Raw genomic sequence first — 24237 nt, forward strand, 5'->3', positions numbered from 1 at the left:
TGAGTGACAGTGAGGAGTAGAGAGTGACAGTGAGGATTAGGGTGTGACAGTGAGGATTAGGGAGAGAGTGACAGTGAGGATTAGGGAGAGAGTGACAGTAAGGATTAGTGAATGACAGTGAGGGTTAGGGAGAGAGTGACATTGAGGATTAAGGACAGACAGTGAGGATAGGAGAGAGTCATTCAGGATTACAGGAAGAGTGACAGTGAGCATTAGAGAGAGAGAGTGAGGATTAGGGAGTGACAGTGAGGATTAGAGAGAGAGAGTGACAGTGAGGATTCGGGAGAGACAGTGAGGATTAGAGATTGACAGTGAGGATTAGGGAGAGAGTGACAGTGAGGATTAGAGAGAGAGTGACAGTGAGGATTAGAGAGAAACAGTGAGGATTAGGGAGAGAGTGACAGTGAGTATTAGAGAGTGACAGTGAGGATTAGAGAGTGACAGTGAGGTTTAGAGAGAGAGTGACAGTGAGGATTAGAGAGTGACAGTGAGGATTAGGGAGAGAGTGACATTGAGTATTAGCGAGAGACAGTGAGGATTAGGGAGAGAGTGACAGTGAGGATTTGAGCAAGACAGTGAGGATTAGAGAGAGTGACAGTGAGGATTAGGGAGAGAGTGACAGTGAGGATTAGAGAGAGAGTGACAGTGAGGATTAGTGAGTGACAGTGAGGGTTAGGGAGAGAGTGACAGTGAGGTTTAGAGAGAGAGTGACAGTGAGGATTAGGGAGAGAGTGACAGTGAGGATTAGAGAGAGAGTAACAGTGAGGATTACGGAGAGAGTGACAGTGAGGGTTAGAGAATGACAGTGAGGATTATAGAGAGTGACAGTGAGGATTAGGGAGACAGTGACAGTGAGGATTAGGGAGTGACAGTGAGGATTAGAGAGAGAGTGACAGTGAGGATTAGAGAGAGATTGACAGTGAGGGTTAGAGAGAGAGTGACAGTGAGGATTAGAGAGAGAGTGACAGTGAGGATTAGTGAGTGAGAGAGAGTGAGTGACTGTGAGGATTATAGAGAGACAGTGAGAATTAGAGAGTGACAGTGAGGATTAGAGAGAGATTGACATTGAGGATTCGAGTGTGACAGTGAGGATTAGAGAGTGACAGTGAGGATTAGAGAGTGAGAGTGAGAATTAGGGTGTGACAGTGAGCATTAGGTAGAGGCTGACAGTGAGGATTAGGCAGTGAGTGACAGTGAGGATCAGAGAGAGACAGTGAGAATTAGAGAGTGACAGTGAGGATTAGAGAGAGAGAGCGAGGATTTGAGAGTGACAGTGAGCATTAGAGAGAGTGACAGTGAGGATTAGGGAGCGAGTGACAGTGAGGATTAGAGAGAGAGTAACAGTGAGGATTAGAGAGAGAGTGACAGTGAGGATTAGAGAGTGACAGTGAGGATTAGGGAGTGACAGTGAGGATTGGAGAGAGAGTGACCGTTAGGATTAGAGAGAGTGACAGTGAGGATTAGGGAGAGAGTGACAGTGAGGATTAGAGAGAGAGTGACAGTGAGGATTAGGGAGAGAGTGACAGTGAGGATTAGAGAGAGAGTGACATTGAGGATTAGCGAGAGATAGTGAGGATTAGGGAGAGAGTGACAGTGAGGATTAGAGAGTGACAGTGAGGATTAGGGAGAGACAGTGAGGATTAGAGATTGACAATGAGGATTAGGGAGAGAGTGACAGTGAGGATTAGAGAGAGTGACAGTGTGGATTAGAGATAAACAGTGAGGATTAGTTAGAGAGAGTCAGTGAGGATTAGAGAGTGACAGTGAGGATTAGAGAGAGAGTGACAGTGAGGATTAGAGAGTGACAGTGAGGATTAGGGAGAGAGTGACATTGAGTATTAGCGAGAGACAGTGAGGATTAGGGACAGAGTGACAGTGAGGATTTGAGAAAGACAGTGAGGATTAGAGAGAGTGACAGTGAGGATTAGGGAGAGATTGACAGTGAGGGTTCGAGAGAGAGTGACAGTGAGGATTAGAGAGAGAGTGACAGTGAGGGTTAGAAAGAGAGTGCCAGTGAGGATTAGAGAGAGAATGACAGTGAGGATGAGGGAGTGAGTGACAGTGAGGAGTAGAGAGTGACAGTGAGGATTAGGGTGTGACAGTGAGGATTAGGGAGAGAGTGACAGTGAGGATTAGGGTGAGAGTGACAGTGAGGATTAGTGAATGACAGTGAGGGTTAGGGAGAGAGTGACATTGAGGATTAAGGACAGACAGTGAGGATAGGAGAGAGTCATTCAGGATTACAGGGTGAGTGACAGTGAGCATTAGAGAGAGAGAGTGAGGATTAGGGAGTGACAGTGAGGATTAGAGAGAGAGAGTGACAGTGAGGATTCGGGAGAGACAGTGAGGATTAGAGATTGACAGTGAGGATTAGGGAGAGAGTGACAGTGAGGATTAGAGAGAGAGTGACAGTGAGGATTAGAGAGAAACAGTGAGGATTAGGGAGAGAGTGACAGTGAGAATTAGAGAGTGACAGTGAGGATTAGAGATTGACAGTGAGGGTTAGAGAGAGTGACAGTGAGGATTAGAGAGAGAGTGACAGTGAGGATTAGTGAGTGAGTGACAGTGAGGATTAGAGAGTGAGTGACTGTGAGGATTATAGAGAGACAGTGAGAATTAGAGAGTGACAGTGAGGATTAGAGAGAGATTGACATTGAGGATTCGAGTGTGACAGTGAGGATTAGAGAGTGACAGTGAGGATTAGAGAGTGAGAGTGAGAATTAGGGTGTGACAGTGAGCATTAGGTAGAGGCTGACAGTGAGGATTAGGCAGTGAGTGACAGTGAGGATCAGAGAGAGACAGTGAGAATTAGAGAGTGACAGTGAGGATTAGAGAGAGAGAGAGAGGATTTGAGAGTGACAGTGAGCATTAGAGAGAGTGACAGTGAGGATTAGGGAGCGAGTGACAGTGAGGATTAGAGAGAGAGTAACAGTGAGGATTAGAGAGAGAGTGACAGTGAGGATTAGAGAGTGACAGTGAGGATTAGGGAGTGACAGTGAGGATTGGAGAGAGAGTGACCGTTAGGATTAGAGAGAGTGACAGTGAGGATTAGGGAGAGAGTGACAGTGAGGATTAGAGAGAGAGTGACATTGAGGATTAGCGAGAGATAGTGAGGATTAGGGAGAGAGTGACAGTGAGGATTAGAGAATGACAGTGAGGATTAGAGAGAGTGACAGTGAGGATTAGGGAGAGAGTGACAGTGAGGATTAGTGAGAGAGTGACAGTGAGGATTAGAGAGTGACAGTGAGTATTAGAGAGAGAGAGTGACAGTGAGGATTAGGGAGAGACAGTGAGGATTAGAGATTGACAATGAGGATTAGGGAGAGAGTGACAGTGAGGATTAGAGAGAGTGACAGTGTGGATTAGAGATAAACAGTGAGGATTAGTTAGAGAGAGTCAGTGAGGATTAGAGAGTGACAGTGAGGATTAGAGAGAGAGTGACAGTGAGGATTAGAGAGTGACAGTGAGGATTAGGGAGAGAGTGACATTGAGTATTAGCGAGAGACAGTGAGGATTAGGGACACAGTGACAGTGAGGATTTGAGAAAGACAGTGAAGATTAGAGAGAGTGACAGTGAGGATTAGGGAGAGATTGACAGTGAGGGTTCGAGAGAGAGTGACAGTGAGGATTAGAGAGAGAGTGACAGTGAGGGTTAGAAAGAGAGTGCCAGTGAGGATTAGAGAGAGAATGACAGTGAGGATGAGGGAGTGAGTGACAGTGAGGAGTAGAGAGTGACAGTGAGGATTAGGGTGTGACAGTGAGGATTAGGGAGAGAGTGACAGTGAGGATTAGGGTGAGAGTGACAGTGAGGATTAGTGAATGACAGTGAGGGTTAGGGAGAGAGTGACATTGAGGATTAAGGACAGACAGTGAGGATAGGAGAGAGTCATTCAGGATTACAGGGAGAGTGACAGTGAGCATTAGAGAGAGAGAGTGAGGATTAGGGAGTGACAGTGAGGATTAGAGAGAGAGAGTGACAGTGAGGATTCGGGAGAGACAGTGAGGATTAGAGATTGACAGTGAGGATTAGGGAGAGAGTGACAGTGAGGATTAGAGAGAGAGTGACAGTGAGGATTAGAGAGAAACAGTGAGGATTAGGGAGAGAGTGACAGTGAGAATTAGAGATTGACAGTGAGGATTAGAGAGTGACAGTGAGGATTAGAGAGAGAGTGACAGTGAGGATTAGAGAGTGACAGTGAGGATTAGGGAGAGAGTGACATTGAGTATTAGCGAGAGACAGTGAGGATTAGGGAGAGAGTGACAGTGAGGATTTGAGAAAGGCAGTGAGGATTAGAGAGAGTGACAGTGAGGATTAGGGAGAGAGTGACAGTGAGGATTAGAGAGAGAGTGACAGTGAGGATTAGTGAGTGACAGTGAGGGTTAGGGAGAGAGTGACAGTGAGGATTAGAGAGAGAGTGACAGTGAGGATTAGGGAGAGAGTGACAGTGAGGATTAGAGAGAGAGTAACAGTGAGGATTAGGGAGAGAGTGACAGTGAGGGTTAGAGAATGACAGTGAGGATTAGAGAGAGTGACAGTGAGGATTAGGGAGACAGTGACAGTGAGGATTAGGGAGTGACAGTGAGGATTAGAGAGAGAGTGACAGTGAGGATTAGAGAGAGATTGACAGTGAGGGTTAGAGAGAGAGTGACAGTGAGGATTAGAGAGAGAATGACAGTGAGGATTAGTGAGTGAGTGACAGTGAGGATTAGAGAGTGAGTGACTGTGAGGATTATAGAGAGACAGTGAGAATTAGAGAGTGACAGTGAGGATTAGAGAGAGATTGACATTGAGGATTCGAGTGTGACAGTGAGGATTAGAGAGTGACAGTGAGGATTAGAGAGTGACAGTGAGGATTAGGGAGAGAGTGACAGTGAGGATTAGGGAGAGAGTGACAGTGAGGATTAGAGAGTGACAGTGAGGATTAGAGAGAGAGTGACAGTGAGGAGTAGAGAGTGAGAGTGAGAATTAGGGTGTGACAGTGAGCATTAGGTAGAGAGTGACAGTGAGGATTAGGGAGAGACAGTGAGGATTAGAGATTGACAATGAGGATTAGGGAGAGAGTGACAGTGAGGATTAGAGAGAGTGACAGTGTGGATTAGAGATAAACAGTGAGGATTAGTTAGAGAGAGTCAGTGAGGATTAGAGAGTGACAGTGAGGATTAGAGAGAGAGTGACAGTGAGGATTAGAGAGTGACAGTGAGGATTAGGGAGAGAGTGACATTGAGTATTAGCGAGAGACAGTGAGGATTAGGGACACAGTGACAGTGAGGATTTGAGAAAGACAGTGAAGATTAGAGAGAGTGACAGTGAGGATTAGGGAGAGATTGACAGTGAGGGTTCGAGAGAGAGTGACAGTGAGGATTAGAGAGAGAGTGACAGTGAGGGTTAGAAAGAGAGTGCCAGTGAGGATTAGAGAGAGAATGACAGTGAGGATGAGGGAGTGAGTGACAGTGAGGAGTAGAGAGTGACAGTGAGGATTAGGGTGTGACAGTGAGGATTAGGGAGAGAGTGACAGTGAGGATTAGGGTGAGAGTGACAGTGAGGATTAGTGAATGACAGTGAGGGTTAGGGAGAGAGTGACATTGAGGATTAAGGACAGACAGTGAGGATAGGAGAGAGTCATTCAGGATTACAGGGAGAGTGACAGTGAGCATTAGAGAGAGAGAGTGAGGATTAGGGAGTGACAGTGAGGATTAGAGAGAGAGAGTGACAGTGAGGATTCGGGAGAGACAGTGAGGATTAGAGATTGACAGTGAGGATTAGGGAGAGAGTGACAGTGAGGATTAGAGAGAGAGTGACAGTGAGGATTAGAGAGAAACAGTGAGGATTAGGGAGAGAGTGACAGTGAGAATTAGAGATTGACAGTGAGGATTAGAGAGTGACAGTGAGGATTAGAGAGAGAGTGACAGTGAGGATTAGAGAGTGACAGTGAGGATTAGGGAGAGAGTGACATTGAGTATTAGCGAGAGACAGTGAGGATTAGGGAGAGAGTGACAGTGAGGATTTGAGAAAGGCAGTGAGGATTAGAGAGAGTGACAGTGAGGATTAGGGAGAGAGTGACAGTGAGGATTAGAGAGAGAGTGACAGTGAGGATTAGTGAGTGACAGTGAGGGTTAGGGAGAGAGTGACAGTGAGGATTAGAGAGAGAGTGACAGTGAGGATTAGGGAGAGAGTGACAGTGAGGATTAGAGAGAGAGTAACAGTGAGGATTAGGGAGAGAGTGACAGTGAGGGTTAGAGAATGACAGTGAGGATTAGAGAGAGTGACAGTGAGGATTAGGGAGACAGTGACAGTGAGGATTAGGGAGTGACAGTGAGGATTAGAGAGAGAGTGACAGTGAGGATTAGAGAGAGATTGACAGTGAGGGTTAGAGAGAGAGTGACAGTGAGGATTAGAGAGAGAATGACAGTGAGGATTAGTGAGTGAGTGACAGTGAGGATTAGAGAGTGAGTGACTGTGAGGATTATAGAGAGACAGTGAGAATTAGAGAGTGACAGTGAGGATTAGAGAGAGATTGACATTGAGGATTCGAGTGTGACAGTGAGGATTAGAGAGTGACAGTGAGGATTAGAGAGTGACAGTGAGGATTAGGGAGAGAGTGACAGTGAGGATTAGGGAGAGAGTGACAGTGAGGATTAGAGAGTGACAGTGAGGATTAGAGAGAGAGTGACAGTGAGGAGTAGAGAGTGAGAGTGAGAATTAGGGTGTGACAGTGAGCATTAGGTAGAGAGTGACAGTGAGGATTAGGCAGTGAGTGACAGTGAGGATCAGAGAGAGACAGTGAGAATTAGAGAGTGACAGTGAGGATTAGAGAGAGAGAGCGAGGATTTGAGAGTGACAGTGAGCATTAGAGAGAGTGACAGTGAGGATTAGGGAGCGAGTGACAGTGAGGATTAGAGAGAGAGCAACAGTGAGGATTAGAGAGAGAGTGACAGTGAGGATTAGAGAGTGACAGTGAGGATTAGGGAGTGACAGTGAGGATTGGAGAGAGAGTGACCGTTACGATTAGAGAGAGAGTGACAGTGAGGATTAGGGAGAGAGTGACAGTGAGGATTAGAGAGGGAGTGACACTGAGGATTAGAGAGAGAGTGACATTGAGGATTAGTGAGAGATAGTGAGGATTAGGGAGAGAGTGACAGAGAGAATTAGAGAATGACAGTGACGATTAGAGAGAGTGACAGTGAGGATTAGGGAGAGAGTGACAGTGAGGATTAGTGAGAGAGTGACAGTGAGGATTAGGGAGAGAGTGGCATTGAGGATTAGGGAGTGACAGTGTGGATTAGAGAGTGACAGTGAGCATTAGGGAGAGAGTGACAGTGAGGATTAGAGAGTGACAGTGAGTATTAGAGAGAGAGAGTGACAGTGAGGATTAGGGAGACACAGTGAGGATTAGAGATTGACAATGAGGATTAGGGAGAGAGTGACTTTGTGGATTAGAGAGAGTGACAGTGTGGATTAGAGATAAACAGTGAGGATTAGTTAGAGAGTGTCAGTGAGGATTAGAGAGTGACAGTGAGGACTAGAGAGTGACAGTGAGGATTAGAGAGAGAGTGACAGTGAGGATTAGAGAGTGACAGTAAGGATTAGGGAGAGAGTGATATTGAGGATTAGAGAGAGAGTGACAGTGAGGATTAGTGAGTGACAGTGAGGGTTAGGGACAGAGTGACAGTGAGGATTAGAGAGAGAGTGACAGTGAGGATTAGGGAGAGAGTGACAGTGAGGATTAGAGAGAGAGTGAAAGTGAGGATTAGGGAGAGAGTGACAGTGAGGGATAGAGAAGGACAGTGAGGATTAGAGAGAGTGACAGTGAGGATTAGAGAGACAGTGACAGTGAGGATTAGAGAGCGAGTGACAGTGAGAATTAGAGAGAGAGTGACAGTGAGGATTAGAGAGAGATTGACAGTGAGGGTTAGAGAGAGAGTGACAGTGAGGATTAGAGAGAGAGTTACAGTGAGGATTCGGGTGTGAGTGACAGTGAGGATTAGAGAGTGAGTGACTGTGAGGATTAGAGAGTGACAGTGAGGATCAGGTAGAGAGTGACATTGAGGATTAGGGAGAGACAGTGAGGATTAGGGAGAGTTTGACAGTGAGGATTAGAGAATGACAGTGAGGATTAGAGAGAGTAGCATTGAGGATGAGGGAGAGAGTGACAGTGAGGATTAGGGAGAGAGTGACAGTGAGGATTAGAGAGTGACAGTGATGATTAGGGATATAGTGACAGTGAGGATTAGAGAGAGAGTGACAGTGAGGATTAGAGAGAGAGTGACAGTGAGGATTAGAGAGAGAGAGTGACACTGAGGATTAGAAAGAGAGTGACCGTGAGGATTAGAGAGAGAGTGACAGTGAGGATTAGAGAGAGATTGACAGTGAGGGTTGGAGAGAGAGTGACAGTGAGGATTAGAGAGAGAGTGACAGTGAGGATTAGGGAGTGAGTGACAGTGAGGATTAGAGAGTGAGTGACAGTGAGGATTTGAGAGTGACAGTGAGGACTAGAGAGAGAGTGACAGTGAGGATTCGAGAGTGACAGTGAGGAATCAGAGAGTGACAGTGAGGATTGGAGAGAGAGTGACAGTGAGGATTAGATAGTGACAGTGAGGATTAGAGAGTGACAGTGAGGATTAGGGAGAGAGTGACATTTTGGATTAGGGAGAGACAGTGAGGATTATGTAGAGTTTGACAGTGAGGATTAGAGAATGACAGTGAGGATAAGAGAGAGTGACAGTGAGGATTAGAGAGAGATTGACAGTGAGGGTTAGAGAGAGAGTGACAGTGAGGATTAGAGAGAGAGTGACAGTGATGATTAGGGAGTGAGTGACAGTGAGGATTAGAGAGTGAGTGACTGTGAGGATTATAGAGAGACAGTGAGGATTAGCGAGTGACAGTGAGGATTAGAGAGAGAGTGACAGTGAGGATTCGAGAGTGACAGTGAGGAATAGAGAGTGACAGTGAGGATTAGAGAGAGAGTGACAGTGAGGATTTCAGAAAGACAGTGAGGATTAGAGAGAGTGACAGTGAGGATTAGGGAGAGAGTGACAGTGAGGATTAGAGAGAGAGTGACAGTGAGGATTAGTGAGTGACAGTGAGGGTTAGGGAGAGAGTGACAGTGAGGGTTAGAGAGAGAGTGACAGTGAGGATTAGGGCGAGAGTGACAGTGAGGAATAGAGAGAGAGTGAACGTGAGGATTAGAGAGAGTGACAGTGAGGATTAGGGAGACAGTGACAGTGAGGATTAGAGAGCGAGTGACAGTGAGAATTAGAGAGAGAGTGACAGTGAGGATTAGAGAGAGATTGACAGTGAGGGTTAGAGAGAGAGTGACAGTGAGGATTAGAGAGAGAGTGACAGTGAGGATTAGGGAGTGAGTGACAGTGAGGATTAGGGAGAGAGTGACATTGAGGATTAGGGATAGACAGTGAGGATTAGGGAGAGTTTGACAGTGAGGATTAGAGAATGACAGTGAGGATTAGAGAGAGTGACATTGAGGATGAGGGAGAGAGTGACAGTGAGGATTAGGGAGAGAGTGACAGTGAGGATTAGAGAGTGACAGTGATGATTAGGGATATAGTGACAGTGAGGATTAGAGAGAGAGTGACAGTGAGGATTAGAGAGAGAGTGACAGTGAGGATTAGAGAGAGATTGACAGTGAGGGTTGGAGAGAGAGTGACAGTGAATATTAGAGAGAGAGTGACAGTGAGGATTAGGGAGTGAGTGACAGTGTGGATTAGAGAGAGAGTGACAGTGAGGATTAGAGAGAGATTGACAGTGAGGGTTGGAGAGAGAGTGACAGTGAGGATTAGAGAGAGAGTGACAGTGAGGATTAGGGAGTGAGTGACAGTGAGGATTAGAGAGTGAGTGACAGTGAGGATTTGAGAGTGACAGTGAGGACGTGAGAGAGAGAGACAGTGAGGATTCGAGAGAGAGTGACAGTGAGGATTAGATAGTGACAGTGAGGTTTAGAGAGTGACAGCGAGGATTAGGGAGAGAGTGACATTTTGGATTAGGGAGAGACAGTGAGGATTAGGTAGAGTTTGACAGTGAGGATTAGAGAATGACAGTGAGGATAAGAGAGAGTGACAGTGAGGATTAGAGAGAGATTGACAGTGAGGGTTAGAGAGAGAGTGACAGTGAGGATTAGAGAGAGAGTGACAGTGATGATGAGGGAGTGAGTGACAGTGAGGATTCGAGAGAGAGTGACAGTGAGGATTAGATAGTGACAGTGAGGATTAGAGAGTGACAGTGAGGATTAGGGAGTGAGTGACAGTGAGGATTAGAGAGAGAGTGACAGTGAGGATTAGATAGTGACAGTGAGGATTAGAGAGTGACAGTGAGGATTAGGGAGAGAGTGACATTGTGGATTAGGGAGAGACAGTGAGGATTAGGTAGATTTGACTGTGAGGATTAGAGAATGACAGTGAGGATAAGAGAGAGTGACAGTGAGGATTAGAGAGAGATTGACAGTGAGGGTTAGGGAGAGAGTGACAGTGAGGATTAGAGAGAGAGTGACAGTGATGATTAGGGAGTGAGTGACTGTGAGGATTAGAGAGAGACAGTGAGGATTAGCGAGTGACAGTGAGGATTAGAGAGAGAGTGACAGTGAGGATTCGAGAGTGACAGTGAGGAATAAAGAGTGACAGTGAGGATTAGAGAGAGAGTGACAGAGAGGATTAGGGTGTGACAGTGAGGATTAGAGAGAGAGTGACAGTGAGGATTAGGGAGAGAGTGACAGTGAGGGTTAGAGAATGACAGTGAGGATTAGACAGAGTGACAGTGAAGAATAGGGAGAGAGTGACAGTGAGGATTAGAGAGAGAGTGACAGTGAGGAAAAGAGAGAGAGTGACAGTGAGTGTTAGAGAGAGATTGACAGTGAGGGTTCGAGAGAGAGTGACAGTGAGGATTAGAGAGAGAGTGACAGTGAGGGTTAGAAAGAGAGTGCCAGTGAGGATTAGAGAGAGAATGACAGTGAGGATGAGGGAGTGAGTGACAGTGAGGAGTAGAGAGTGACAGTGAGGATTAAGGTGTGACAGTGAGGATTAGGGAGAGAGTGACAGTGAGGATTAGGGAGAGAGTGACAGTGAGGATTAGTGAGTGACAGTGAGGGTTAGGGAGAGAGTGACATTGAGGATTAAGGACAGACAGTGAGGATAGGAGAGAGTCATTGAGGATTACAGGGAGAGTGACAGTGAGCATTAGAGAGAGACAGTGAGGATTAGGGTGTGACAGTGAGGATTACGAGTGACAGTGATGATTAGAGAGAGAGTGACAGTGAGGATTAGAGAGTGACAGTGAGGATTAGAGAGTGATAGTAAGTATTAGGGAGAGAGTGACAGTGAGGATTAGAGAGAGAGAGCGAGGATTTGAGAGTGACAGTGAGGATTAGAGAGAGAGTGACAGTGAGGGTTAGAGAGAGAGTGCCTGTGAGGATTACAGAGAGAGTGACAGTGTGGATTAGGGAATGAGTGACAGTGAGGAGTAGAGAGTGACAGTGAGGATTAGGGTGTGACAGTGAGGATTAGGGAGAGAGTGACAGTGAGGATTAGGGAGAGAGTGACAGTGAGGATTATTGAGTGACAGTGAGGGTTAGGGAGAGAGTGACATTGAGGATTAAGTACAGACAGTGAGGATAGGAGAGAGTCATTGAGGATTACAGGGAGAGTGACAGTGAGCATTAGAGAGAGACAGTGAGGATTAGGGAGTGACAGTGAGGATTACGAATGACAGTGATGATAGAGAGAGAGTGACAGTGAGGATTAGAGAGTGACAGTGAGGATTAGAGAGTGATAGTAAGTGTTAGGGAGAGAGTGACAGTGAGGATTAGAGAGAGAGAGAGCGAGGATTTGAGAGTGACAGTGAGGGTTAGAGAGAATGACAGTGAGGATTAGGGAGAGAGTGACAGTGAGGATTAGAGAGAGATAACAGTGAGGATTAGAGAGAGAGTGACAGTGAGGATTAGAGAGTGACAGTGAGGATTAGGAAGTGACAGTGAGGTTTGGAGAGAGAGTGACCGTTAGGATTAGAGAGAGTGACAGTGAGGATTAGGGAGAGAGTGACAGTGAGGATTAGAGAGGGAGTGACAGTGAGGATTAGAGAGAGAGTGACATTGAGGATTAGCGAGAGATAGTGAGGATTAGGGAGAGAGTGACAGTGAGGATTAGAGAATGACAGTGAGGATTAGAGAGAGTGACAGTGAGGATTAGGGAGAGAGAGACAGTGAGGATTAGAGAGAGAGTGACAGTGAGGATTAGATGGAGAATGACAGTGAGGATTAGAGAGTGACAGTGAGGATTAGTGAGAGAGTGACAGTGAGGATTAGGGAGAGAGAGGCATTGAGGATTAGGGAGTGACAGTGAGGATTAGAGAGTGACAGTGAGGATTAGGGAGAGAGTGACAGTGAGGATTAGAGAGAGATTGACAGTGAGGGTTAGAGAGAGAGTGACAGTGAGGATTCGAGAGAGAGGACAGTGAGGATTAGATAGTGACAGTGAGGATTAGAGAGTGACAGTGAGGATTAGGGAGAGAGTGACATTGTCGATTAGGGAGAGACAGTGAGGATTAGGTAGAGTTAGACAGTGAGGATTAGAGAATGACAGTGAGGATAAGAGCGAGTGACAGTGAGGATTAGAGAGAGATTGACAGTGAGGGTTAGAGAGAGAGTGACAGTGAGGATTAGAGAGAGATTGACAGTGAGGGTTAGAGAGAGAGTGACAGTGAGGATTCGAGAGAGAGTGACAGTGAGGATTAGATAGTGACAGTGAGGATTAGAGAGTGACAGTGAGGATTAGGGAGAGAGTGACATTGTGGATTAGGGAGAGACAGTGAGGATTAGGTAGAGTTTGACTGTGAGGATTAGAGAATGACAGTGAGGATAAGAGAGAGTGACAGTGAGTATTAGAGAGAGATTGACAGTGAGGGTTAGAGAGAGAGTGACAGTGAGGATTAGAGAGAGAGTGACAGTGATGATTAGAGAGTGAGTGACTGTGAGGATTAGAGAGAGACAGTGAGGATTAGCGAGTGACAGTGAGGATTAGAGAGAGAGTGACAGTGAGGATTCGAGATGACAGTGAGGAATAGAGAGTGACAGTGAGGATTAGAGAGAGAGTGACAGTGAGGATTAGAGAGTGACAGTGAGGATTAGAGAGTGACAGTGAGGATTAGGGAGAGATTGACAGTGAGGATTAGAGAGAGAGTGACAGTGAGGATTAGGGAGAGAGTGACAGTGAGGATTAGAGAGAGAGTGACAGTGAGGATTAGCGAGAGAGTGACAGTGAGGGTTAGAGAATGACAGTGATGATTAGAGAGAGTGACAGTGAGGATTAGGGAGAGAGTGACAGTGAGGATTAGGGAGAGAGTGACAGTGAGAGTTAGAGAATGACAGTGAGGATTAGACAGAGTGACAGTGAAGAATAGGGAGAGAGTGACAGTGAGGATTAGAGAGAGAGTGACAGTGAGGAAAAGAGAGAGAGTGACAGTGAGGGTTAGAGAGAGATTGACAGTCAGGTTTCGAGAGAGAGTGACAGTGAGGATTAGAGAGAGAGTGACAGTGAGGGTTAGAAAGAGAGTGCCAGTGAGGATTAGAGAGAGAATGACAGTGGGGATGAGGGAGTGAGTGACAGAGAGGAGTAGAGAGTGACAGTGAGGATTAAGGTGTGACAGTGAGGATTAGGGAGAGAGTGACAGTGAGGATTAGGGAGAGAGTGACAGTGTGGATTAGTGAGTGACAGTGAGGGTTAGGGAGAGAGTGACATTGAGGATTAAGGACAGACAGTGAGGATAGGAGAGAGTCATTGAGGATTACAGGGAGAGTGACAGTGAGCATTAGAGAGAGACAGTGAGGATTAGGGTGTGACAGTGAGGATTACGAGTGACAGTGATGATTAGAGAGAGAGTGACAGTGAGGATTAGAGAATGACAGTGAGGATTAGAGAGAGTGACAGTGAGGATTAGGGAGAGAGTGACAGTGAGGATTAGAGAGAGAGGGACAGTGAGGATTAGATGGAGAATGACAGTGAGGATTAGAGAGAGTGACAGTGAGGATTAGGGAGAGAGTGACAGTGAGGATTAGAGAGAGAGTGACAGTGAGGATTAGATGGAGAATGACAGTGAGGATTAGAGAGTGACAGTGAGGATTAGTGAGGGAGTGACATTGAGGATTAGCGAGAGATAGTAAGGATTAGGGAGAGAGTGACAGTGAGGATTAGAGAATGACAGTGAGGATTAGAGAGAGTGACAGTGAGGATTAGGGAGAGAGTGACAGTGAGGATTAGAGAGAGAGTGACAGTGAGGATTAGATGGAGAATGACAGTGAGGATGAGAGAGTGACAGTGAGGATTAGTGAGAGAGTGACAGTGAGGATTAGGGAGAGAGAGGCATTGAGAATTAGGGAGACAGTGAGGATTAGAGAGTGACAGTGAGGATTAGGGAGAGAGTGACAGTGAGTATTAGAGAGTGACAGTGAGGATTATAGAGAGAGAGTGACAGTGAGGATTAGGGAGAGACAGTGAGGATTAGAGATTGACAGTGAGGATTAGGGAGAGAGTGACAGTGAGGATTAGAGAGAGAGTGACAGTGAGGATCAGAGAGAAACAGTGAGGATTAGGGAGAGAGTGTCAGTGAGGATTAGAGAGTGACAGTGAGGATTAGAGAGAGAGTGACAGTGAGGATTAGAGAGTGACAGTGAGGATTAGGGAGAGAGAGACATTGAGTATTAGCGAGAGACAGTGAGGATTAGGTAGAGAGTGACAGTGAGGATTTGAGAAAGACAGTGAGGATTAGAGAGAGTGACAGTGAGGATTAGGGAGAGAGTGACAGTGAGGATTAGAGAGAGAGTGACAGTGAGGATTAGTGAGTGACAGTGAGGGTTAGGGAGAGAGTGACAGTGAGGATTAGAGAGAGAGTGTCAGTGAGGATTAGGAAGAGAGTGACAGTGAGGATTAGAGAGAGAGTGACAGTGAGGATTAGGGAGAGAGTGACAGTGAGGGTTAGAAAATGACAGTGAGGATTAGAGAGAGTGACAGTGAGGATTAGGGAGACAGTGACAGTGAGGATTAGTGAGTGACAGTGAGGATTAGAGAGAGAGTGACAGTTAGGATTAGAGAGTGATTGACAGTGAGGGTTAGAGAGAGAGTGACAGTGAGGATTATAGAGAGAGTGACAGTGAGGATTAGTGAGTGAGTGACAGTGAGGATTAGAGAGTGAGTGACAGTGAGGATTAGAGAGAGAGTGACAGTGAGGATTAGGGAGAGAGTGACAGTGAGGATTAGGGAGACAGTGACAGTGAGGATTAGAGAGCGAGTGACAGTGAGGATAAGAGAGAGAGAGTGACAGTGAGGATTAGAGAGAGATTGACAGTGAGGGTTAGAGAGAGAGTGACAGTGAGGATTAGAGAGAGAGTGATAGTGAGGATTAGGGAGTGAGTGACAGTGAGGATTAGGGAGAGAGTGACAGTGAGGATTAGAGAGTGAGTGACAGTGAGGATTAGAGAGTGATAGTAAGTGTTAGGGAGAGAGTGACAGTGAGGATTAGAGAGAGAGAGCGAGGATTTGAGAGTGACAGTGAGGATTAGAGAGAGTGCCAGTGAGGATTAGGGAGAGAGTGACTGTGAGGATTAGAGAGAGAGTAACAGTGAGGATTAGAGAGAGAGTGACAGTGAGGATTAGAGAGTGACAGTGAGGATTAGGAAGTGACAGTGAGGTTTGGAGAGAGAGTGACCGTTAGGATTAGAGAGAGAGTGACAGTGAGGATTAGGGAGAGAGTGACAGTGTGGATTAGAGAGGGAGAGACAGTGAGGATTAGAGAGAGAGTGACAGTGAGGGTTAGAGAGAGAGTGACAGTGAGGATTATAGAGAGAGTGACAGTGAGGATTAGTGAGTGAGTGACAGTGAGGATTAGAGAGTGAGTGACAGTGAGGATTAGACAGAGAGTGACAGTGAGGATTAGGGAGAGAGTGACAGTGAGGGTTAGAGAATGACAGTGAGGATTAGAGAGAGTGACAGTGAGGATTAGGGAGTGAGTGACAGTGAGGATTAGAGAGTGAGTGACAGTGAGGATTAGAGAGTGATAGTAAGTGTTAGGGAGAGAGTGACAGTGAGGATTAGAGAGAGAGAGCGAGGATTTGAGAGTGACAGTGAGGATTAGAGAGAGTGCCAGTGAGGATTAGGGAGAGAGTGACAGTGAGGATTAGAGAGAGAGTGACAGTGAGGATTAGAGAGTGACAGTGAGGATTAGGAAGTGACAGTGAGGTTTGGAGAGAGAGTGACCGTTAGGATTAGAGAGAGAGTGACTGTGAGGATTAGGGAGAGAGTGAGAGTGAGGATTAGAGAGGGAGAGACAGTGAGGATTAGAGAGAGAGTGACATTGAGGATTAGCGAGAGATAGTGAGGATTAGGGAGAGAGTGACAGTGAGAATTAGAGAATGACAGTGAGGATTAGATGGAGAATGACAGTGAGGATTAGAGAGTGACAGTGAGGATTGGTGAGAGAGTGACAGTGAGGATTAGGGAGAGAGTGGCATTTAGGATTAGGGAGTGACAGTGAGGATTAGAGAGTGACAGTGAGGATTAGGGAGAGAGTGACAGTGAGGATTAGAGAGTGACAGTGAGGATTAGGGAGAGAGAGTGACAGTGAGGATTAGGGAGAGACAGTGAGGATTAGAGATTGACAGTGAGGATTAGCGAGAGAGTGACAGTGAGGATTAGAGAGAGAGTGACAGTGAGGATTAGAGAGAAACAGTGAGGATTAGGGAGAGAGTGTCAGTGAGGATTATAGAGTGTCAGTGAGGATTAGAGAGTGACAGTGAGGATTAGAGAGAGAGTGACTGTGAGGATTAGAGAGTGACAGTGAGGATTAGGGAGAGAGTGACATTGAGTATTAGCGAGAGACAGTGAGGATTAGGGAGAGAGTGACAGTGAGGATTTGAGAAAGACAGTGAGGATTAGAGAGAGTGACAGTGAGGATTAGGGAGAGAGTGACAGTGAGGATTAGAGAGAGAGTGACAGTGAGGATTAGTGAGTGACAGTGAGGGTTAGGGAGAGAGTGACAGTGAGGATTAGAGAGAGAGTGACAGTGAGGATTAGGGAGAGAGTGACAGTGAGGATTAGAGTGAGAGTGACAGTGAGGATTAGGGAGAGAGTGACAGTGAGGATTAGAGAGAGAGTAACAGTGAGGATTACGGAGAGAGTGACAGTGAGGGTTAGAGAATGACAGTGAGGATTAGAGAGTGACTGTGAGGATTAGGAAGAGAGTGACAGTGAGGATTAGGGAGAGTGTGACAGCGAGGATTTGAGAAAGACAGTGAGGATTAGAGAGAGTGACAGTGAGGATTAGGGAGAGAGTGACAGCGAGGATTAGAGAGAGAGTGACAGTGAGGATTAGTGAGTGACAGTGAGGGTTAGGGAGAGAGTGACAGTGAGGATTAGAGAGAGATTGACATTGAGGATTCGCGTGTGACAGTGAGGATTATAGAGTGACAGTGAGGATTAGAGATAGAGTGACAGTGAGGATTAGAGAGTGACAGTGAGGATTAGAGTGTGACAGTGAGCAATAGGGAGAGAGTGACATTGAGGATTAGGAAGAGACAGTGAGGATTAGGGAGAGTTTGACAGTGAGGATTAGAGAATGACAGTGAGGATTAGAGAGAGTGACAGTGAGGATGAGGGAGAGAGTGACAGTGAGGATTAGGGAGAGAGTGACAGTGAGGATTAGAGAGTGACAGTGAGGATTAGGGATATAGTGACAGTGAGGATTAGAGAGAGAGTGACAGTGAGAATTAGAGAGAGAGTGACAGTGAGGATTAGAGAGAGAGAGTGACACTGAAGATTAGAAAGAGAGTGACAGTGAGGGTTGGAGAGAGAGAGTGACAGTGAGGATTAGAGAGAGATTGACAGTGAGGGTTGGAGAGAGAGTGACAGTGAATATTAGAGAGAGAGTGACAGTGAGGATTAGGGAGTGAATGACAGTGAGGATTAGAGAGAGTGTAACAGTGAGGATTAGAGAGAGATTGACAGTGAGGGTTGGAGAGAGAGTGACAGTGAGGATTAGTGAGAGAGTGACAGTGAGGATTAGGGAGTGAGTGACAGTCAGGATTAGAGAGTGAGTGACAGTGAGGATTTGAGTGTGACAGTGAGGACTAGAGAGAGAGTGACAGTGAGGATTCGAGAGTGACAGTGAGGAATCAGAGAGTGACAGTGAGGATTAGAGACAGAGTGACAGTGAGGATTAGATAGTGACAGTGAGGATTAGAGAGTGACAGTGAGGATTAGGGAGAGAGTGACATTGTGGATTAGGGAGAGACAGTGAGGATTAGGTAGAGTTTGACAGTGAGGATTAGAGAATGACAGTGAGGATAAGAGAGAGTGACAGTGAGGATTAGGGAGAGAATGACAGTGAGTTTTAGGGAGAGAGTGACAGTGAGGATTAGAGAGAGAGTGACTGTGAGGATTAGGGAGAGAGTGACAGTGAGGATTAGAGAGAGAGTGACAGTGATGATTAGCGAGAGAGTGACAGTGAGTGTTAGAGAATGACAGTGAGGATTAGAGAGAGTGACAGTGAGGATTTGAGAGAGAGAGTGACGGTGAGGATTAGGGAGAGACAGTGAGGATTAGAGATTGACAGTGAAGATTAGGGAGAGAGTGACAATGAGGAATAGAGAGAGAGTGACAGTGAGGATTAGAGAGAAACAGTGAGGATTAGGGAGAGAGTGTCAGTGAGGATTAGAGAGTGACAGTGAGGATTAGAGAGAGAGAGTGACAGTGAGGATTAGGGAGAGACAGTGAGGATTAGAGATTTACAGTGAGGATTAGCGAGAGAGTGACAGTGAGGATTAGAGAGAAACAGTGAGGATTAGGGAGAGAGTGTCAGTGAGGATTAGAGAGAAACAGTGAGGATTAGGGAGAGAGTGTCAGTGAGGATTAGAGAGTAACAGTGAGGATTCGAGAGTGACAGTGAGGATTAGAGAGAGAGTGACAGTGAGGATTAGAGAGTGACAGTGAGGATTAGGGAGAGAGTGACATTGAGTATTAGCGAGAGACAGTGAGGATTAGGGAGAGAGTGACATTGAGTATTAGCGAGAGACAGTGAGGATTAGGGAGAGAGTGACAGTGAGGATTTGGGAGAGACAGTGAGGATTAGAGATTGACAGTGAGGATTAGCGAGAGAGTGACAGTGAGGATTAGAGAGAGAGTGACAGTGAGGATTAGAGAGAAACAGTGAGGATTAGGGAGAGAGTGTCAGTGAGGATTATAGAGTGTCAGTGAGGATTAGAGAGTGACAGTGAGGATTAGAGAGAGAGTGACTGTGAGGATTAGAGAGTGACAGTGAGGATTAGGGAGAGAGTGACATTGAGTATTAGCGAGAGACAGTGAGGATTAGGGAGAGAGTGACAGTGAGGATTTGAGAAAGACAGTGAGGATTAGAGAGAGTGACAGTGAGGATTAGGGAGAGAGTGACAGTGAGGATTAGAGAGAGAGTGACAGTGAGGATTAGTGAGTGACAGTGAGGGTTAGGGAGAGAGTGACAGTGAGGATTAGAGAGAGAGTGACAGTGAGGATTAGGGAGAGAGTGACAGTGAGGATTAGAGTGAGAGTGACAGTGAGGATTAGGGAGAGAGTGACAGTGAGGATTAGAGAGAGAGTAACAGTGAGGATTACGGAGAGAGTGACAGTGAGGGTTAGAGAATGACAGTGAGGATTAGAGAGTGACTGTGAGGATTAGGAAGAGAGTGACAGTGAGGATTAGGGAGAGTGTGACAGCGAGGATTTGAGAAAGACAGTGAGGATTAGAGAGAGTGACAGTGAGGATTAGGGAGAGAGTGACAGCGAGGATTAGAGAGAGAGTGACAGTGAGGATTAGTGAGTGACAGTGAGGGTTAGGGAGAGAGTGACAGTGAGGATTAGAGAGAGATTGACATTGAGGATTCGCGTGTGACAGTGAGGATTATAGAGTGACAGTGAGGATTAGAGATAGAGTGACAGTGAGGATTAGAGAGTGACAGTGAGGATTAGAGTGTGACAGTGAGCAATAGGGAGAGAGTGACATTGAGGATTAGGAAGAGACAGTGAGGATTAGGGAGAGTTTGACAGTGAGGATTAGAGAATGACAGTGAGGATTAGAGAGAGTGACAGTGAGGATGAGGGAGAGAGTGACAGTGAGGATTAGGGAGAGAGTGACAGTGAGGATTAGAGAGTGACAGTGAGGATTAGGGATATAGTGACAGTGAGGATTAGAGAGAGAGTGACAGTGAGAATTAGAGAGAGAGTGACAGTGAGGATTAGAGAGAGAGAGTGACACTGAAGATTAGAAAGAGAGTGACAGTGAGGGTTGGAGAGAGAGAGTGACAGTGAGGATTAGAGAGAGATTGACAGTGAGGGTTGGAGAGAGAGTGACAGTGAATATTAGAGAGAGAGTGACAGTGAGGATTAGGGAGTGAATGACAGTGAGGATTAGAGAGAGTGTAACAGTGAGGATTAGAGAGAGATTGACAGTGAGGGTTGGAGAGAGAGTGACAGTGAGGATTAGTGAGAGAGTGACAGTGAGGATTAGGGAGTGAGTGACAGTCAGGATTAGAGAGTGAGTGACAGTGAGGATTTGAGTGTGACAGTGAGGACTAGAGAGAGAGTGACAGTGAGGATTCGAGAGTGACAGTGAGGAATCAGAGAGTGACAGTGAGGATTAGAGACAGAGTGACAGTGAGGATTAGATAGTGACAGTGAGGATTAGAGAGTGACAGTGAGGATTAGGGAGAGAGTGACATTGTGGATTAGGGAGAGACAGTGAGGATTAGGTAGAGTTTGACAGTGAGGATTAGAGAATGACAGTGAGGATAAGAGAGAGTGACAGTGAGGATTAGGGAGAGAATGACAGTGAGTTTTAGGGAGAGAGTGACAGTGAGGATTAGAGAGAGAGTGACTGTGAGGATTAGGGAGAGAGTGACAGTGAGGATTAGAGAGAGAGTGACAGTGATGATTAGCGAGAGAGTGACAGTGAGTGTTAGAGAATGACAGTGAGGATTAGAGAGAGTGACAGTGAGGATTTGAGAGAGAGAGTGACGGTGAGGATTAGGGAGAGACAGTGAGGATTAGAGATTGACAGTGAAGATTAGGGAGAGAGTGACAATGAGGAATAGAGAGAGAGTGACAGTGAGGATTAGAGAGAAACAGTGAGGATTAGGGAGAGAGTGTCAGTGAGGATTAGAGAGTGACAGTGAGGATTAGAGAGAGAGAGTGACAGTGAGGATTAGGGAGAGACAGTGAGGATTAGAGATTTACAGTGAGGATTAGCGAGAGAGTGACAGTGAGGATTAGAGAGAAACAGTGAGGATTAGGGAGAGAGTGTCAGTGAGGATTAGAGAGAAACAGTGAGGATTAGGGAGAGAGTGTCAGTGAGGATTAGAGAGTAACAGTGAGGATTCGAGAGTGACAGTGAGGATTAGAGAGAGAGTGACAGTGAGGATTAGAGAGTGACAGTGAGGATTAGGGAGAGAGTGACATTGAGTATTAGCGAGAGACAGTGAGGATTAGGGAGAGAGTGACATTGAGTATTAGCGAGAGACAGTGAGGATTAGGGAGAGAGTGACAGTGAGGATTTGAGAAATACAGTAAGGATTATAGAGAGTGACAGTGAGGATTAGAGAGAGTGACAGTGAGGATTAGAGAGAGAGAGTGACAGTGAGGATTAGGGAGAGACAGTGAGGATTAGAGATTTACAGTGAGGATTAGCGAGAGAGTGTCAGTGAGGATTAGAGAGTGACAGTGAGGATTAGAGAGAGAGAGTGACAGTGAGGATTAGGGAGAGACAGTGAGGATTAGAGAGTTACAGTGAGGATTAGCGAGAGAGTGACAGTGAGGATGAGAGAGGAACAGTGAGGATTAGGGAGAGAGTGTCAGTGAGGATTAGAGAGTGACAGTGAGGATTCGAGAGTGACAGTGAGGATTAGAGAGAGAGTGACAGTGAGGATTAGAGAGTGACAGTGAGGATTAGGGAGAGAGTGACATTGAGTATTAGCGAGAGACAGTGAGGATTAGGGAGAGAGTGACAGTGTGGATTTGAGAAAGACAGTAAGGATTATAGAGAGTGACAGTGAGGATTAGAGAGAGTGACAGTGAGGATTAGGGAGAGAGTGACAGCGAGGATTAGAGAGAGAGAGTGACAGTGAGGATTAGTGAGTGACAGTGAGGGTTAGGGGAGTGTGAGGGAGAGAGTGACATTGAGGATTAGAGAGAGAGTGACAGTGAGGATTAGGGAGAGAGTGACAGTGAGGATTAGAGAGAGAGTGGCAGTGAGGATTTGAGAGAGAGAGTGACGGTGAGGATTAGGGAGAGACAGTGAGGATCAGAGATTGACAGTGAAGATTAGGGAGAGAGTGACAATGAGGAATAGAGAGAGAGTGACAGTGAGGATTAGAGAGAAACAGTGAGGATTAGGGAGAGAGTGTCAGTGAGGATTAGAGAGTGACAGTGAGGATTAGAGACAGAGAGTGACAGTGCGGATTAGGGAGAGACAGTGAGGTTTAGAGATTTACAGTGAGGATTAGCGAGAGAGTGACATTGAGGATTAGAGAGAAACAGTGAGGATTAGGGAGAGAGTGTCAGTGAGGATTATAGAGTGACAGTGAGGATTCGAGAGTGACAGTGAGGAATCAGAGAGTGACAGTGAGGATTAGAGAGAGAGTGACAGTGAGGATTAGAGAGTGACAGTGAGGATTAGAGAGTGACAGTGAGGATCAGGGAGAGAGTGACATTGTGGATTAGGGAGAGACAGTGAGGATTAGGTAGAGTTTGACAGTGAGGATTCGAGAATGACAGTGAGGATAAGAGAGAGTGACAGTGAGGATTAGGGAGAGAGTGACAGTGAGTTTTAGGGAGAGAGTGACAGTGAGGATTAGAGAGAGAGTGACTGTGAGGATTAGGGAGAGATTGACAGTGAGGATTAGAGAGAGAGTGACAGTGATGATTAGCGAGAGAGTGACAGTGAGTGTTAGAGAATGACAGTGAGGATTAGAGAGAGTGACAGTGAGGATTTGAGAGAGAGAGTGACGGTGAGGATTAGGGAGAGACAGTGAGGATTAGAGATTGACAGTGAAGATTAGGGAAGAGTGACATTGAGGAATAGAGAGAGAGTGACAGTGAGGATTAGAGAGAAACAGTGAGGATTAGGGAGAGAGTGTCAGTGAGGATTAGAGAGTGACAGTGAGGATTAGAGAGAGAGAGTGACAGTGAGGATTAGGGAGAGACAGTGAGGATTAGAGATTTACAGTGAGGATTAGCGAGAGAGTGACAGTGAGGATTAGAGAGAAACAGTGAGGATTAGGGAGAGAGTGTCAGTGAGGATTAGAGAGTGACAGTGAGGATTCGAGAGTGACAGTGAGGATTAGAGAGAGAGTGACAGTGAGGATTAGAGAGTGACAGTGAGGATTAGGGAGAGAGTGACATTGAGGATTAGAGAGAGAGTGACAGTGATGATTAGCGAGAGAGTGACAGTGAGTGTTAGAGAATGACAGTGAGGATTAGAGAGAGTGACAGTGAGGATTTGAGAGAGAGAGTGACGGTGAGGATTAGGGAGAGACAGTGAGGATTAGAGATTGACAGTGAAGATTAGGGAGAGAGTGACATTGAGGAATAGAGAGAGAGTGACAGTGAGGATTAGAGAGAAACAGTGAGGATTAGGGAGAGAGTGTCAGTGAGGATTAGAGAGTGACAGTGAGGATTAGAGAGAGAGAGTGACAGTGAGGATTAGGGAGAGACAGTGAGGATTAGAGATTTACAGTGAGGATTAGCGAGAGAGTGACAGTGAGGATTAGAGAGAAACAGTGAGGATTAGGGAGAGAGTGTCAGTGAGGATTAGAGAGTGACAGTGAGGATTCGAGAGTGACAGTGAGGATTAGAGAGAGAGTGACAGTGAGGATTAGAGAGTGACAGTGAGGATTAGGGAGAGAGTGACATTGAGTATTAGCGAGAGACAGTGAGGATTAGGGAGAGAGTGACAGTCAGGATTCGAGCGTGACAGTGAGGATTAGAGAGAGAGTGACAGTGAGGATTAGAGAGAGAGTGACAGTGAGGATTAGAGAGAGAATGACAGTGAGGATTAGAGAGTGACAGTGAGGATTAGGGAGAGAGTGACAGTGAGGATTAGAGAGTGAGTGACAGTGAGGATTAGAGAGTGATAGTAAGTGTTAGGGAGAGAGTGACAGTGAGGATTAGAGAGAGAGAGCGAGGATTTGAGAGTGACAGTGAGGATTAGAGAGAGTGCCA

This window comes from Chiloscyllium plagiosum, unplaced genomic scaffold, assembly GCF_037043375.1.
Source record: "Chiloscyllium plagiosum isolate Xiang-an unplaced genomic scaffold, Cpla_swu_hap1 HiC_scaffold_42, whole genome shotgun sequence".
In the NCBI taxonomy this organism is placed as follows: domain Eukaryota; kingdom Metazoa; phylum Chordata; class Chondrichthyes; order Orectolobiformes; family Hemiscylliidae; genus Chiloscyllium; species Chiloscyllium plagiosum.